Source organism: Zosterops lateralis, assembly GCF_965231275.1.
Source record: "Zosterops lateralis genome assembly, chromosome: 4".
Classification (NCBI taxonomy): domain Eukaryota; kingdom Metazoa; phylum Chordata; class Aves; order Passeriformes; family Zosteropidae; genus Zosterops; species Zosterops lateralis.
Window position 1 is genome coordinate 6,547,421 of NC_139765.1, and position 16,324 is coordinate 6,563,744.

The following is a 16,324-nucleotide window of genomic DNA, read 5'->3' on the forward strand; positions in this document are numbered from 1 at the left end:
GTAACTTTTCCTCAGAGTTACATAAAATTTTTATGGGCCAAGTAGACCCCAGTGTGAATTTATCATTATCTGTACTCACACGAAATCCAGACAATTAAAAATGCCGTAATCACTAGCATAAACAGCATTATGAAGTAGAACAGGCTGGTTAGATAAGAAGAGGAAACATATCCTGGACATTATTTATCATCCAAACATAACAGTACCAGGGCTCTACATGCTCTGCTGCCAAGTGCCATCGCACAAAGCCAGCCTAAGCAATGTCAAAACCCCTTCCCCTTTTAAGAAATGCAGTAAAGGAACATGTACCCTACCAGAGCACTGTATGTTTATAATTCATTTTCTATGTTTTATCCTGGCTGTAAAAAACAGGCTTTTTCAGGGTGTAAGCAAGCTCATATGATAAAGTTCAGATTTTTTATATAGTCTTTCTCTGTAAGATGAGCTGTCTAAATGTCAGAGCTGGCCAACATTACCCAAAGCATGGAAATACTTTCTTACTTGGTGATCATAGGAAAGCTTTTCTTCTGTGCAATTTCCCCTCTTTTTTTGTCAACAGCTCAGTTAAATGCTTGTGCTTCCAGGAGCACAGGTATAAAGCTGAGAGAAATACCTTTTGTTTGTTTGTTTCCAACACTAGCATAACTTAATGTGTAAATGCTAAAGGAGTCTGATATTGTGAAATACACTTCCAGAAAAACTCAGAACTATTCTCTGAAGTTCTCCCCACATTAAAACCATCATCTGACTTTAAAGAACCCTCCAGTGATGCCCATTCAAGCTGGCAGAATTGAGAGCCTTCTGAAGTCAGTAAGAATTTTGTTATCATGTAGCAAAGCTGTGATTTCCCTTTAGGCAGAGCCAAACAGAAAAAATGCTGAGGAAACTATTCATTGCATAGACCCCTGACTCTTTGATGCCAGAAGGTGAATATACAGATGTACAATATTATTAATTCCACTTAAGGAACTTAGGTTGCTCCTTTTTGCTCTTTCAGTGGTCCAAATCAGCAATATTTTTTAGTCCTTGTTGAAAGAATCACAGAACAACAGAATAATACAAGTTCCTGAAGGAATCCAGTTCAACCTCCTGTTCAAAGGAGGTCTAATTAATCAGGTTGCTGGGGCACACACCCAATTGAATCTTGGACACCTCTAAGGATGGAGAACCTCTCTGGGTACCTGTTCCAGCCTTTGACTACTCTTTGGTTAAAACATTTTCCTTGTATCTGACTGGAATTTCCTTCGTTCCAACTTGTGGCTGTCAGCCCGAGAAGAGCTCCAGGCACTCAGGCTGTGACCAGGCAGCTGCTGGCAGCACTGCAGGGCTCCCCTCCCTGTGCCCTTCCCTGCCTGGACAATCCCAGCTCTCCCAGCCTTTCTGGGAGCCTGGTGACACTGCCTGGATCACTGCACCTCAGGCTCCACAGTGCAGGTGTCTCTCTTGCACAAAAGTGCTCCCAAACTGGACACATCATTGATCAGAGGGATGTGGAGCAGCTCTGCTATGGAGAAAGGCTGAGAGAATTGGGATTGCTCAGCCTGGAGAAGAGAAGATTTGGGGTGACCTAATTGTCACCCCAAAAGGAAGGGAGCCCACAGGAAAGACAGGGAAAGACTACTTATAATGGCCTGGAGTGACAGGACAAGGGGGAATGGCTTCGAACTGTCAGAGAGCAGGGTTAGATGGGATATTGGGAAGAAATTGTTCCCTGTGAGGCTGGTGAGGCCCTGGCACAGGTTTCCCAGAGCAGCTGTGGCTGCCCCATCCCTGGAAGTGCCCAAGGCCAGGTTGGATAGGGCTCTGAGCTTTATGTCTCATCTCATTCCAACCCCCTCCAAGGGCAGGGACACCTTCCACTTAACCCTCCCAACCCAACCCATGCAGTGATCCCAAGGCAGTCTCTCCAGTGCTGTGGAGAGGGAGGATCACTGCTCTGAGCCATGTCTAGCTCATGCAGTCCTGGATGCAGTTGGCACATGCCTGGGGCATGTCAACCTGTGCATCAGGACCCCCAGATCCTTTTCTGCAGAGCTGCTTCCTACACAGCTGCCCCCAGCCTGTTTCATTATGATCTTGCTGATGACAATATTTACACCATTTCTTAAATTTTCAATATTAAAAGGTTTTATCTAGATATATATTTTTAATTTCACCTATCCTAGGCCTCACTTGGCTTGAAGTGCCAGCTTAGGAATGTAAATGTACAGCAAATGTGCTTCCCATTAGCTCTTAATGCCATAAATCTAAAATCCTTGATACTACTGTTAGAGCAGTGCTTCCACTCAAATCTTAAAAGAAGCTTTAGACAGGATAGTAAGACTCAGCAGCCACACAAGACACTTACTGCTGCGTAGGACAGGCTTGCAAATGCTTGTGGATCAGAGGTGCTGCCCTTGTGCATCACTATTTCACTTACAGTGGAATAATTTTAAATTACATTAAGAACTACTATTATATATTCTACTATCATTTACTTTTTCATACCCTCTGCCACTAGAAATACACTTGAAGATATCCTTCCAGCCCCAAGTGCACTATTCTGGGCACATTTCCATTCAGATGAGAACATTTATGCTCATAACTACATCATTTTTTTAAAAAGCTTAATTCAATATGAATAACTGGTTCAACTTGGTGTCTGCTCACGAGTGAGCAGTTGGAAGGAACTGGTTAATCATTGTTTGCCATCTGCTTTGGAGAATCAGCACTGTGCAGAACCTTTTCTGCAGCAAATCAAACCACAATGCACAAAGAGCACTAAAGGAAAATCCTGTTTTCAGCTATGGGGTGTTTTCTTAGCACTCTCCATCAGACTTCTTGGCCAAAAAATGAAGGCAGTCCTTTTCAGGTATTCATTGTTCTCTCAGAAAGGCTCTGAATTCTCTAATCTCTCCAGCCTGTTTTATTAAAACCAACTTCTGAACAGACAAGACAGGACTTAAAAAGCTATATTGATTCAAAAAGCACATTTGCCTCCTCACAGAAAAACATCAACATGAAAAAATAGAATTGGTTGACTATCTGTGCTGCTTTCTTGGCTCTTCTTCCCCATCTGGTGCAACTGACAAACGCTGTGTCATACTTGGAGAGGGAACAAAATTTCCATTTTTAGATTTCGGAATCCAGGAGTTCTTTAAAAAAAGCATTTTCTTCAAAATGAAGAAAAATATATGTGAATGATGTAAAAATGTTCCACTTAAACACAGAAAAATTGCTGGGAAAAGGTACTTCCTAAACAGAGGTTTTCTTAAAATACACATTCATAACAAATGGCAAAAAATATCAGAAGAAATGCTGAGCATGAGAATATCAGTACTGCTAAGCTCACTCTGCTATCAGAAATCTACCACTGGGGGCCATAATTCAGGTTATTAAAGTCCTTTTTCAAGATTGATTAAAGTTCAATTTAGAAACATCAACAGGAAACCCAGGCTCCAATATTCTTAATATTGAGGGGCCCAAAGACTGCAGTCCTCCAGCAGAAAATCAAAATGTGTTCTTCTAGGCCTTGCAAATACTGAGCTCTCAGTGTATTCAGTCATCCAAAAAACCTGTCAGTGAAAAATATTTTTCCTCTAAAAAACTTCTTGAAACAAACAATGGGACATGGTCCCTCTGATTTCTTGCTCCAGCCATAAATTTCAGTCATCTTCCTTTTCTTTGCAGATCTCCTGGGGCACTGAATCATGGAATCCCAGAACAATTTGGGTTGGAAGGGACCTCAAAGATCATCCAGTTCCTGCCATGGGCAGGGACACCTTCCATTATCCCAGGTCACTTCAAGCTCTGTCCAACCTGGCCTTGGGCACTCCCAGGGATGGGGCAGCCACAGCTCCTCTGGGCAACCTGTGCCAGGCCCTCACCACCCTCACAGGGAAGAATTTCTTACTAATGTCCAATCTAAACTACTCTCTGTCAGTTTGATGACATTCCCCATTGTCCTGTCACTCCAGGCTCTTATCCAAAGTCCCTCTCCAGCCCCTTGGAGACCCTTTGGCACTGGAAGGAGCTCTAAGGTCACTCCAGAGTCTTCTCTTCAAGTTGTTTTATCTAATGACTGGGGAGACCTCCTGTTGCATATTCCTGAGAGTTGTTTGGTATTTGAGATAACTGGTACCACCAGAGGTCTTAAAGAGAGATTATCCAGCAAGCCTTTGGAGACTTTAGGGTTCCAGACCCAGTATGGCCTAATGAGTACAACAGGACTCTCTGACAATCCTTTTGGGGTTTTCCCTCTGCTACAGCTGGCAGTAGGAGAAAGAAAAATTTAATTAGCACAGAAGAGCTGCATTGCCTTCCAAGTACTCAGCAAAAAAAAAATATCTTTGGAACAGGAAAGTGAGCAAGGTGGGAGAGAGGAAGGTCCTTTGGGTATGCAGAAACTTGAGTGAGCTGGATTAATTTACCAACTAGACCACGTATTTCTTTCATAATCTTGAGCAAATACTTGGGTGAAGTTTTCAGAAAAATAAGCTCAGTTCTTGTGGCTTCTTTAGATGCTAAAATAACTCATCAGACTTTTCAAAGGCAAACTGCAACTTGGCTCCCTGAAAATGTTACAAGCTGACCCAAGCTTGTAAGCCCAAGGCTTTTAAAGATCTACCCCTATCTGTTGATGTTATACACCTTAAAGCATTCACAGCTGTGCTTCACTCCCACACCTGTAAAACATTGTATTCCTCCTCAATATGCTGAGGAGAGAAAGTTTGTAATGTCTGTGAACCAGCTTTGGGAATCTTTAGTGCCAAGATCATTTAAATACCTGGACTTACACAGGGCACCTGTTTCACAGGGACCATCTCCCACTTCTGGCTTTGACAAGAAGGGAACTGTGCCTCTACAAACCCCAAAGTCATGATCACAAGATGACACAGATGACAGGGTAGGTTGCTCTAAACTCAGTGAGGAGTCTGGCCTTCAGTTATGGGAATGAAGAGGGCACTTTTCACTCCTCTTAAAAGGGACAAGTGATCCTTTCTAGCATGTATCTGTGTTTGCTGTAAAGGCTATTAGACAGTACCTCATTATAAAGCAGAGATGTTTAGATCAAGACCAGACTTCCATTTCTAGATTCAGCAATATTCTTTGACAGCCACAGGATACTTAACCAAACAATTCAGATGCTGGTTTTGAGATGAAAACTATGTCAATACAGACATCTGGTGTATCTTCAGAGTCCTAAATGTGTCTTAAAATACCCTTCATTTACCAAAAAGATTTCTAGCTTGCTTAAAATTTAACCAAAACATTGGACTTGGATGCAGTAGGATTAATGGACCCACTCAAGACCAAACTCCTGGAATTCCAGATCACCCTTGCAGCATTCCTTCAGACGGAACACAAGTGTTTCTTGAACTCATTATTCCAGAATGATTTGCTTCTCATTAAGGTGAGATTAGTACAGGTGAAGACATGAAATACCTGCAAAAGTTCTCTCTTTGATCACTCAGCTGGATCCAGCACAAGTCGAAGGTCGAAGGCCTTGCCAACAGGAATTTCACACAACTGATTCCACATTCTGCAGCTGTTTCTTCTGAGAAAGACCTGTCAGGAAGATGGTTCAATAGTTTTTTTCTGCAGGCATGAATGGGCAGAGGGAAAGCAGATTAATAATGCTGGAGTATCACCCTTAAGCTGGGGAGGAATCAGTACCATCCTTAAGCACAGTAAAACATCTCCTGTGGGCAAGTATTCTCAGCCTATATTTATGTCAAGACACAGCTATATAGGGCTGCATTCCTGTAGATACAAGCCAAGGCAGACATAAGAAGTCTAAACTCTGATTTTTCCCTATGGATATCTCCACAAGAATGTCTTTGGCTGAGGATCATGTATTTTTTATATCTATAGTTTCCATAAAAATCAACAGCCTTTTTCTAGTATTCAACTCATTATCGACACTCCCCCCTTTGCCATATCAACATTTTATTTGAAGTATCAGTCATAGCATCCCATCAAAATTTAATAGCCACTTTCTATAATTGAAGCATATTAACTCTTGGTTTCACCTATGCTAATGTTTATCTTTCTCCTTCTTTTAAAATTCTAATGATATTAAAAATACAACACCTTTCTACATCATGACTCAGAGTTGCATAATATTTCTTTCTTCAGCTCATGGGAAAGGAAAGAGATACAAGCAAAAGCAGAAGAATTCTCTATCCAAGTCTATAGCTTTATACTGAATCCTGAGTGTCAAACCAACAGGGCTTTTAAGAAAAAAATGTCAACAACTGTAACAGTTACATAAGACATAGTTAGAAAAATACTTTGCAAGGAAAAATGACAGTTTCTGTCACTTGAGAAGATGATTTATATTTCAGCTGTAGAATGCAAGCATGTGACCTGACATTTACTAAAGAAATCAAAGAGATGTTGAGCAAGATTACAAAAGGCAAAGCACTGATTGCCCTCTACCAGCACCTCCTCTCTGTAGTACAGAAAGATCTGCATAGTCTTCCTCTCAACATTATGCAAAAAAAAAGAAAGGGAGGTCACAACAACAGCTCTCCCTGTTGTCACTTTGTGCTGACTTGCTCCAGTTACGAAGGCCATCTGGTGCTGTTTGTGCTGCCTTTGTGCCTTGTGTCTCATGTTGTTCTTTATGGACCAGGAGGATTCACAGGTCACATCAGCTGTGTTTTAAGTTTCTTTGCAAGAGAATTTGATGGTTGAAACTGTGGAGAAAGAGTGTATAGCTGCTGATAACAGAACGTGGTGAAAAGGATACCAGGTACAGGGGTGTCCAAATAGGAAGGATGGCAGGTCAGGTGAGCTGGGCTTCCTTACTGGTTCCATTATACACTTCCTGTAGGACTGGAAGTGGTTACATAAGCCCTTTGGGGCTCAGTTTTATCACTTGTTAAATGTAGATCATAATTCCCTATCTCACAGTGATACTGTGAGGCTTATTCATTAATGGGTTCAACTCAACGCTGGGCAGATGGTCAATACAAATTTTATGCATCACTGAAGTAACATTTAACCTCAGGACTTAAGTGGCAGATAGCCTTGTGCTGGTCTCTGAGCAGTCACTGGATAAATATTAAGCATTCACTTTACTGGAAGTATTTGAGAGGCAGGGGTTGTTAGTAGTGCTGATTTTGCATCCCTTCAGTTACAAATTTTCAGGATGACAAATGTAAAAGGACACATTCTTCAAATGCAGTGCAAAACAGGTACTAAGTGCATCTCCTTGTGATGGTTATAAATGAGGAAGAGAAAATGATAACAGTGCTGAACCAAGCATACAGTGATTTAAATGAGTCCATGAAACAAGCACTTAAAGTCTCAAGAATGACCATTGGCAGTATCTGGAGGGATTTCAGTTCAGTGTTGGGAGAAGGGTTGTTTTTACTGGCCTCAGCCAAAAAACCAATTCATTGAATGTGATTGCCATTTACCTGCTGAAACACAGCTACAATTCAGCATAGTAATGAGTTAAAAGGTGCATCTCAAAGATATTTATAACCATATAAATATTTGCTTTGCTTACTGTGGCAATCAAACAGAAGAAAAAAGTTCTTTTCCAAACATCTTTTTCAAGGTTTCTGAGGACTATTTTTAAACTCTATTGCCATAAGTAATGTACCATGAAGACCTAAGCACCAGCATGAAATGAATCTCCAGTGTGATTACTATGCATACCTTGTAATTTCCTCTGCAGACATGACCAATCTTCACTTCTTTCGTTTCTAACTTGGTTCCCCAGTAAGTCATTCTTTCTGTTTCTAAAGAGAGAGAAAAAGAAGAAAAAAAAAGAAAGAAGTGTTATCCTTATGATGGAAGAAGTGAGGAACAGAAATACAGATATTAAATACAGCTTTCCAAAATCTTTTCTGCAGGTGAGGAATGTGTTTCAGAAGAAGGCCAATGTCCCACTGCAAACTTATTTTGGAAGCCTTAATTGAGGGTAAGTAGGGCATGAATGGCACTTTGTAGAGGGATGACTTTATCCTCAGGGAAGCACAGTGACAAGATTCCTGAGACCAGTCAATTTAATAGCTGCAAACCTTGAAAGATTTGAGTAAAAAAGTCTCCTCTACTTTCACAGCCAAGTGAGTTTAAAGAAAAGTTACCAGATAAAAATACTTCAACCTTTACCCAGTAATATCATCCTTGTTTTCAGACCTTTAAAATTATTACACCAATCACTAGTAGAAAGATTAATTGTGGTCAGATTAATTGACCAATCATGGACATCAATACATCAGGTATAAATCACTCCTAAAATGTAGTATTCAACAGTTTAGTCTCAGTAGCCAGGGACACTAACATTTTTGATAAGGCATTTGTGTCAGTAATATCTTTACATATGCTTTGTAATCACAGTCAAATACAGAAACCACTATTTCATATAAAAATACATACAGTATGGTGAAATAACAATTCTTGGTTTCTTGCATTGTGATGGTGACAGAACTACAGGGAACAACAACACAAACCTTTGTCATGTCCCCACTATGAGAAAGGGTGAGGAGCTGAGATTCACAGATCCCCTCAGTGTGGATTAGGGTGAGGTAACACTCCAAGTTCGTAATAACACTCAAGGTCCATAATAAGCAACTCTGATGGCATAGATATTATAAAAATGTCACTGTCACAATTATATCCACATAAGATATACAGAAACACCAAATTTAGTGGAACAAGTAACTCCCTCTCAACAATTATATCCACTAAAACTGTGCAGGAATGCCACCTGTAATGGAACAAATATTCAGTAAATGTCAACCCTCTCACAAGTGAGACTGACCCTGAAATGGGTTCAAGGGCATGGTGCTGATAACACCAAGGTTGTGGGTTCCATGCCTGTCCCACATCTAGAACTCTCCCTTAGGGTGCTGTCTGAACTCACAGTGCAATTACCTGGGCCTCATCCCTTGCACACTCCACACAAATTACTCTGGGTAATTCCAAAGAAGTGATGCTGTGATTATTCTCTCTCTTATCACATGCTAAATCTATTCACTTCTTACTTCTACTTTTTTTCCAGCTAATTCCGCTGCTGTTTCATGAAGAAAGTTTACTTTTCACCACATGTTCAAATTTTGTATATATGTAACAGTCCATTCCAAATCGATCTTCTTGGGACACTGCTTTCCTCCAGAAAAAGACACCTCCCATTTTGGCATTTCTCAGTCTTTGACCACCACAAGATCTATGTGCTTCACAACTCCTTTTGAATGTTACCTGCCAACAGAAGAAAAAATGCTGCCCCTGTTTACAGAGCAGAAAGGTAGAGACAGGGATATACAGCTCACTTTTCCTGTCTCATTTAAGGTGACTGGACTGTAGACTCTCCAGATACAGACAGGGTCCTTCAGAGAGAAATCTGCAGTACATCTCTAACATACATACCCTGAACCAGCCTCTTAGGAGCCTCTTTTTTCTCTCTCCATAGCAGCAGCTTAGGAATAACAATTACCTACACATGCACCTAAATCAGATCTAAATGCAAGTGAATATTCTCTTCACTGCCAAGTCTGAGAGCAAAGTCCTATAAAGACTTAAGCATCCTAAAAATTAGGATTGGGTTACTCACTGTGAGATGATACCTGGCATTGGAATGAGGCAGTAAGGCATCAGAGCTCCTCACACAATTTACAATGAGAGGTAATGGTCTGGTTTATCTTTCTCAAAGCCACTGCTTTGTTTTGCTTTAGTGGGCAGAGACCACCTCCCCTTCCTCAGCTCTGTAGGTGATGTAATGCTTTGCTCTCCATTTAACTCACTCTGAAATGTGCCAGTACATCTGTGTACCATTCTGAACAGCTGGAAGAATTTATTTTAAATTGTCACTCAGTTTATTAATAAAGAAGAAAAATGCATGTGTATATTTTTCCTTAAAATAGAATACAGGTAGTATGCACTGTACTACACGAAAAGAATCTTTAGCTTCAGTCAGACATCTGGCCAATGGGAACCTACAGGCAGAAAAAAGTCCAGACACAAGATGGGATAGAAATGGTACAGATAAAGAAACTCTTCAAACTTGACAGCCTTAAGGCTGTATAAAGAGTATGTGTTGATACAGTGCCACATTGAGATTTTATAGACACGGGTTTTCAGACTATTCCATTATTACAGTAAGCTACAATCCTGCAGATGTTTAGACATGAAGGACTTTATTCAGTCATGTCAGTGTTTTCATGACTGGCTCTTATTAAATTTCTTCTCCAGAGAGTTAATAAGAAAGCTCTCTCTCTTAGACTGGCAAGTCTCTCAGACTCTCTATAGAAGAGCAAGAGTTGCCAGATATATTTCTGTTGAAACATGAGAATGCACAACAAGAAACATCACATTAAACTTTCATCCTGAAATGCACAATGCCTGCACTGCAGGGCTTACTGAAATATGGAACTCAAAGACATGTTTATGTATGAGTCTGAATGGGGACATTACTGAACATCAGGGATATTGTTCCCAAACAACAAACATGATCTTCTTTAGCAAGAACTATATTTTAATGTTGTGAGTAAAAGCAGAAAGAGGTGAACAGCAGCAGCATGTTAACTACTGTCTTCGAGGCAGCCAAGTGACCCAGTCTGAGAGTCAGAAAACTAATGATAATGCTGGTCTAGAAAAGCTCTACAGCCTGACTGAAGCTTAACTAAAACACTTTTGTGAAAAATGCAATTTTTTTTGAGGTGATGCCACTTTAGCTAACAACAGAAAATAACTTCTACAATCTAAGCCCTCAAAACACAGAATCACATAGTATGCTGAGTTGGAAGTGACCCACAAGGATCATCAAGTCCAACACCTACAAAGACTAAAGAAATGGGGTTTATGCTGAAACAATGAAAACAACCCAGCCAAATCAAATCCATTATTGAAAGAAGCAGGTTACTAAAGTTATTAAGAGTAAGTTAGTCATTAATTGCATTTGAACACTCTTGTACTTACTGTCACTGAAGATGAATGCCCTTACAAATAGATTATTTGCAAAAGGCTGGAACCCATGGGCTTAGTCCCAGACTTGTCTGGTGTTTGTGCTGTGCTGATCCCTATGCCCAATATGTGATTGTGGATCCAGCCATACAAATCCAGGCTTTTGCCTATGAATTCTTTAACCTGTTGCACCCACAGTGTAGGGGCATTTTCCACATGCAATGACTGAATTCATCAACCACAACACTTCTGCCTATGTATTTCACATACCTAGCACTTGTATTTTTCCATAAACACAGACTACTGTTCACTGCTGGAATCAACACAGTAGGCCAGACAGACCCTTCTCTGCCCCAGAATTCTTACACCCTTAGGATTTTTAACTGAGGAGACTTTCAAAGTTTTGTTTAACATACATGTATATTGAAACTGCCACATGTTTCTCAGGCTACAATTCACAATCAAATGCTGCAATGTGGTATGGGCAGGATGAACATCACTGCAGACAGAGAAAAGCTGAAACTCAAGAAGAGCTAATGGAGTTCCTTCAGAGTCTCTGATTCCCTGCAGCTAATCACCACTAGAACTGCAGCCTCCTCTTTGCCATCAATACCTGGTGCTATGATTCATACCTTACTGCAAACTTCCATGGAAAACTTTTAGAAACAAAACCAAAATGCAGACATTATCAACAAGACCTTGTAAGAATAATTACAAAAACTGTGAATGCAACAGCAGATGTGCTCGCCTGCAGATATTTCAGTCCACTCACAGTGTAACAGGAGCCACACAACTACTGGGAGGGTGTTCCCTGGAAACCACCTGTGTGCAGGTAAGAGCACCTGAGGCTCCTCAGGACCTGCTTGGAGGAACAGTGTGTGTTGCTTCCAGCACCCCCACAAGTGTGTACTTCTGTAGCCTGGGTTTCATACCTGAGATGTTTTGGTTTTCTGAAATTCTTTTCCCAGGGAATTTTCTGTAAACAGGAGAGATGTTTTTGTAACTGTACCATGTTACTCATTCCTTTTCCTAGGAGGGACTTCATGATGTCCCTCTGGTCTGACCACTGTGATTGAAGAGGTCTGCCTTTGTTTTCACCAATCAAATTGGTCTGCGTAGAATAGTATAAAAAGGAGACACATCCCAAAAATAAAGGAGTAATTTTCAGCCTTCTGAAGCTCAGAGCCATGTGTCATTTTGGTGCAAAACAGTGTCATATTTCCCTTAAGAGCTTACTGCCCTTTTACACAAAATGTGACATGGGAGAGAAGAAGTACTGGCAGGCAGTTCCCAATGTTTTTGTCAGGAAAACCAAGTGAAGTGGCCAGAAAATAAATGGCTTACTGAATATGTGAAGTTTTGCACCTCTGCTGAATCAGCAATGATGTCTGATAATGGTTTTGATCCTTCTTTTTTTTTCTTTAACAAGGAAGACATATAGCTCTTGACATAAACTATATTGTAGAATGTGCTGAACAAATATTTCATCAAAGGGGAAAAGTTTATCTTAAGAGTCATTTTGCTGCTGAATGATTTATTAGAACTCAGAGCCAAAACAGCTAAAAGCCCTAAGGAAGTGCTGTATCTTTCTAATAATCCAACTTTAAGAAGAGTTACACTCTGCATACATGAGGGCTGGGGTTTGCTAGGAAGCAGAGCCTTGCAAAACAAATAAAGATTTCCTACACATATGCCAATGCAATTCTCTGCATCAATACCTGAAAAAGGAGCAGGCGTTAAAGAAATGCACACTCAAAGCCATGACTAATGAGGACACTTCTGTGCCACAAAGTCTGGATTAGCCAGTGAATCTTTCAGACAATCTAAGTTGAAAAATAGCATTTGGCAAGGTCCACTGACATCTGCCACCACTTTCTTTAGCCTTCTGCATTCCCTGAAGGTACCGCCTGCGAGCTGCCCTGCAGTACCACAGCCCAGCAACTGCAGACAGCAGGGAATGCAGACAGACATGCAAAGTGTTTAAAATAGGAAACACAGCCTCTGTGCTGGGGGCTGCTACAACAGGTGTATGTGTATATATATCTATATAGGGAGCTCATATTAATGAGGCTTCTGTTACACACGTTCAGGGCAGCCTGGCAGCCTTTTCAGAAGGAGATGGGTATTTTGGTTAAAGTCAGACAGAGTAACCTCGTAGTAACCTCTAGTCTGGCTCACAGCCACGGGGAGGACTCTGAAGGACTGTCCCTTGGTGCTGCATTGATTAGGTTTCTTCCCATAATACACCCAGTGTTTTTGCTCAGTAAACCTTACTAACAACTGAATCAAGAATAAAGACTGAGAGGGGAAATAAAAGCTGATCTCCATGTGAAAATGGGCCATAAAATTAACAAGGTTCTCAGCATCAAGTAATTCTGTCTGCTCTATTGTGGCCAGAAAGTCAGAGCCTGTAAAATACATACACAAGCAAGTGCAAGAAGAAAATAACCCCCACCCATCCAGCCAGCCAAACCAAAACCAAGACCATTCCCCCCAAAAAACCCACAAAAAATTCCCCAAAATCTGAAACAAATAAAACCCCCCCAAACACAAAACAACCCCAAATAAACACCCCCCAAATTTATACAGCAAGTCAAATATTTAAAGATATAACAGCTAAGAAATCTAAAAGCTTAACTTCTTGTCCTACATTTAACTATTCCCTTGTATTTAAAATATTTTCCTTGTATTTCCATATATTATACATGCATAAATTTTGGATACCAATTCTGCTGGCAAAGACACAATTTTCCCAATCTTTTATCATGCTGTGGAAGTGCTAATATACAATTCTTCTAATTTCTGTATGTCTTGCAGCATCAACCATGCATAAAAAGCACCTTTACAAAAGCAAACAAAAAAGCCACACACTTTTAAACAAAATGTGGATGATAGCTGAGACATACCAAGTCTACAGGGTAGTAATTTTTCCTCTAAGAATATACAGGGGTATGATAATCCCAGAACACTTTTCAATCTAGATACTGGATATGAAGAATGCCCTGTTGTGAACCACCAATATTTTTTGCTAGAATGATCCTTAGCTGCTGAAAAGGAAACCAAACCCCAAATCATTATCATGGGAAAGACAACTGTAACACTGAACATTCCAAATGAACAGCCCATTCCTTTAAGAAAGGAACACCACTTTCTATCAATAATAAATCATCTAGGCTCTGAATAATAATCACAGCATTCACATACTTGGTAATTCATCTAAGAAAAATTATGATCTTTCTAACATAAACATAACCTACTACCAAGTACTAGAATTGAAATGAACAGGATTGTCATGATTCCAGCCATCCATACTGCTTGGTAACCAATGAAGTAAGCAGAGTAAGGATTTTGCAACATCTAGAGTAAGATAGAAACACAATACATAGGGCTGCTTTAGTAAGGCACGTGGGAATACACAAATAACTAATTTCTATCTTCTCTAATAACACATGCCCTCATGAAGGGCTGTCCCCTCAAAACAATCAATCTAGATATGAAGACAAGAATGGAACATAATTTTTAAAGGTCTATAGCTGTAGCAGGACACCAGACTAAACCTTAAGTAGATCTATTTATGTTATCACAACTATGACCTAATAAATTAGAAGCAAAAAACCACTTCTTGCTACATGAAAACAGGTGTCTAACATCAAAGGGAAACAATGGTAAGGACCTTAAAATACTGTAATTTTTTTGAGATTTTCTCCCTTAGATCTTTTAAATGAATGTCTCCGGTAAAGTAACTTCAAGAAGCAATAATCAGACACAAAATAGCCAAGTAAGAAGTCAGCACCACAGGAAGCCTAACACAGCTGATATTGAATGCCAGCAAGCCTTTTTGCTTCTGGAAAAGGGGCACTGCAAGTTTTACAGTTTTGTTTAAAGAGCTGGTGTGACAACTTCTGAACCTTTGCTGTTAACTGTGGTAAAGGAATGAAAGCTGTCATTCATCTGGCAATAGCTTGTATTCCTACTGCCTTAGGGGAATCCAAACACTGGGAAAACTCAGTGCTTGTGAACTACTTGCAAAAACTTGCTATCTGTGTGCAGAGAAGAAAGGCCTCCCTTCAAAATAACAAAAAAATTCAATTAGAAAAAAAAATCTCAAGAACTTCATGAAAAAATATGAGATTTTTCATGGAGGTTCTTAATGTGTTTTGGAGCTTAAAACAATTGTGTTGTATCTATCTATATATATGGTATATTTTGCACAAATGGTGCTTCAGATATTGAAATACAACTGAAGTTTTTTTCAGTGCCATGCCCCTCCTATATCCAACATCTCCTTTTCAGAAAAGGGTCAGAAGAGAATCAGTTATTTGCTAATTCCCTGCTGTGGCATTCTGTCCTCAGCCACTCAAGCAAGCAATGCATGGAACAGCAGGATGAATTCAACATGCACTAACCACAAACCCTATAAGAGGATCTTTCATTTGTGCCATGTAAGTATAACGAACTAAACCCATATATACTTATAAATATATGACACAAAAATGTGCAGTAATTTACAAAAGCATGTGTATCAACATCAAAATGAAACAAGTAATAGAAGGAGACCTAGTGGACCAGACAAACACAAAATACAAGCCCTCTTTACTGCTACTTATTAAAAAAAAACACCAAAAAACAAAAACCTTTCAGATACTGCCTAAGATAGCAAGGCAAATGATTTAAAGAAATCTTGGCTCAAATATCCTGCTTGCTGGGACAGCTGTCTCTAGGAAGGATGCACTCACATCTGCAAATCACAAATTACTGTGTTGATGCTATGAATGCATAAGGTTAGGAAGGACTATCATAAGTTGCTTTGCACTTTCAAGGGAGTTATTTTGAATTATTGGAAAAACACTTATTAATTCCCTAAGGAAGCCAGATTTCAGACACCACATAAAAAAAAGCTCTTCTGGAAGAGGAAAGCAAACCTTATTAACTCCTAGTTGCACCTTCAGAGAATTGAATAGAAATCCAGATGTCTTAACTCTGTAACCTATGATTTGTGTCCAGATCATCTGTGCTTTTGGCTGCAATTTTACTTCAACGAAACTTGCTTCCATTGAGTTATTTTTTTGTTATGTAAATACCTATTTGTGGCGGCTACTGTTCAACTGAAACCAAAAATCTCTTTCAAAACTTCCCCCTTTATTTATCTTGGGGCAACAAAAATGGTTGAAATTAATTCACAACTTCTTGGCCCAAATGTAGTGGCCCTACCAGCTTCACTACTGAAAACACTTTCTTGGTGATCCTATGTAAAAAAGCAAAGCCTTTGATCAATAAAAGATTGAGGGTCAGTCTCAAAAAATGAGCAACCCACAAAAAAACTCACTCATGAGAAAACCCACGTGGAAGTGAAAATAGAGATGATGTAAAGGCATGCTCTCAATGTAGCTGCTTATTTGCTGGAATATGGTGCTGTTGTTTATTATAT

At 39.8% G+C, this 16,324-nt stretch overlaps 1 long non-coding RNA gene across 1 annotated transcript in view; it reads right to left on the bottom strand.

Annotated features, from left to right (window-relative positions):
- Positions 1–5,434: 5,434 nt before the first annotated feature.
- Positions 5,435–16,324, bottom strand: part of LOC310908877 — a 34,662-nt gene continuing 23,772 nt past the window's right edge. The window contains exons 4-5 of the long non-coding RNA XR_014589964.1: positions 7,651–7,733; positions 5,435–5,547 (exon numbers count right to left, since the gene is read on the bottom strand). This is a non-coding gene — a long non-coding RNA (uncharacterized lncRNA). The remainder of the gene's footprint in view (positions 5,548–7,650; positions 7,734–16,324) is intronic.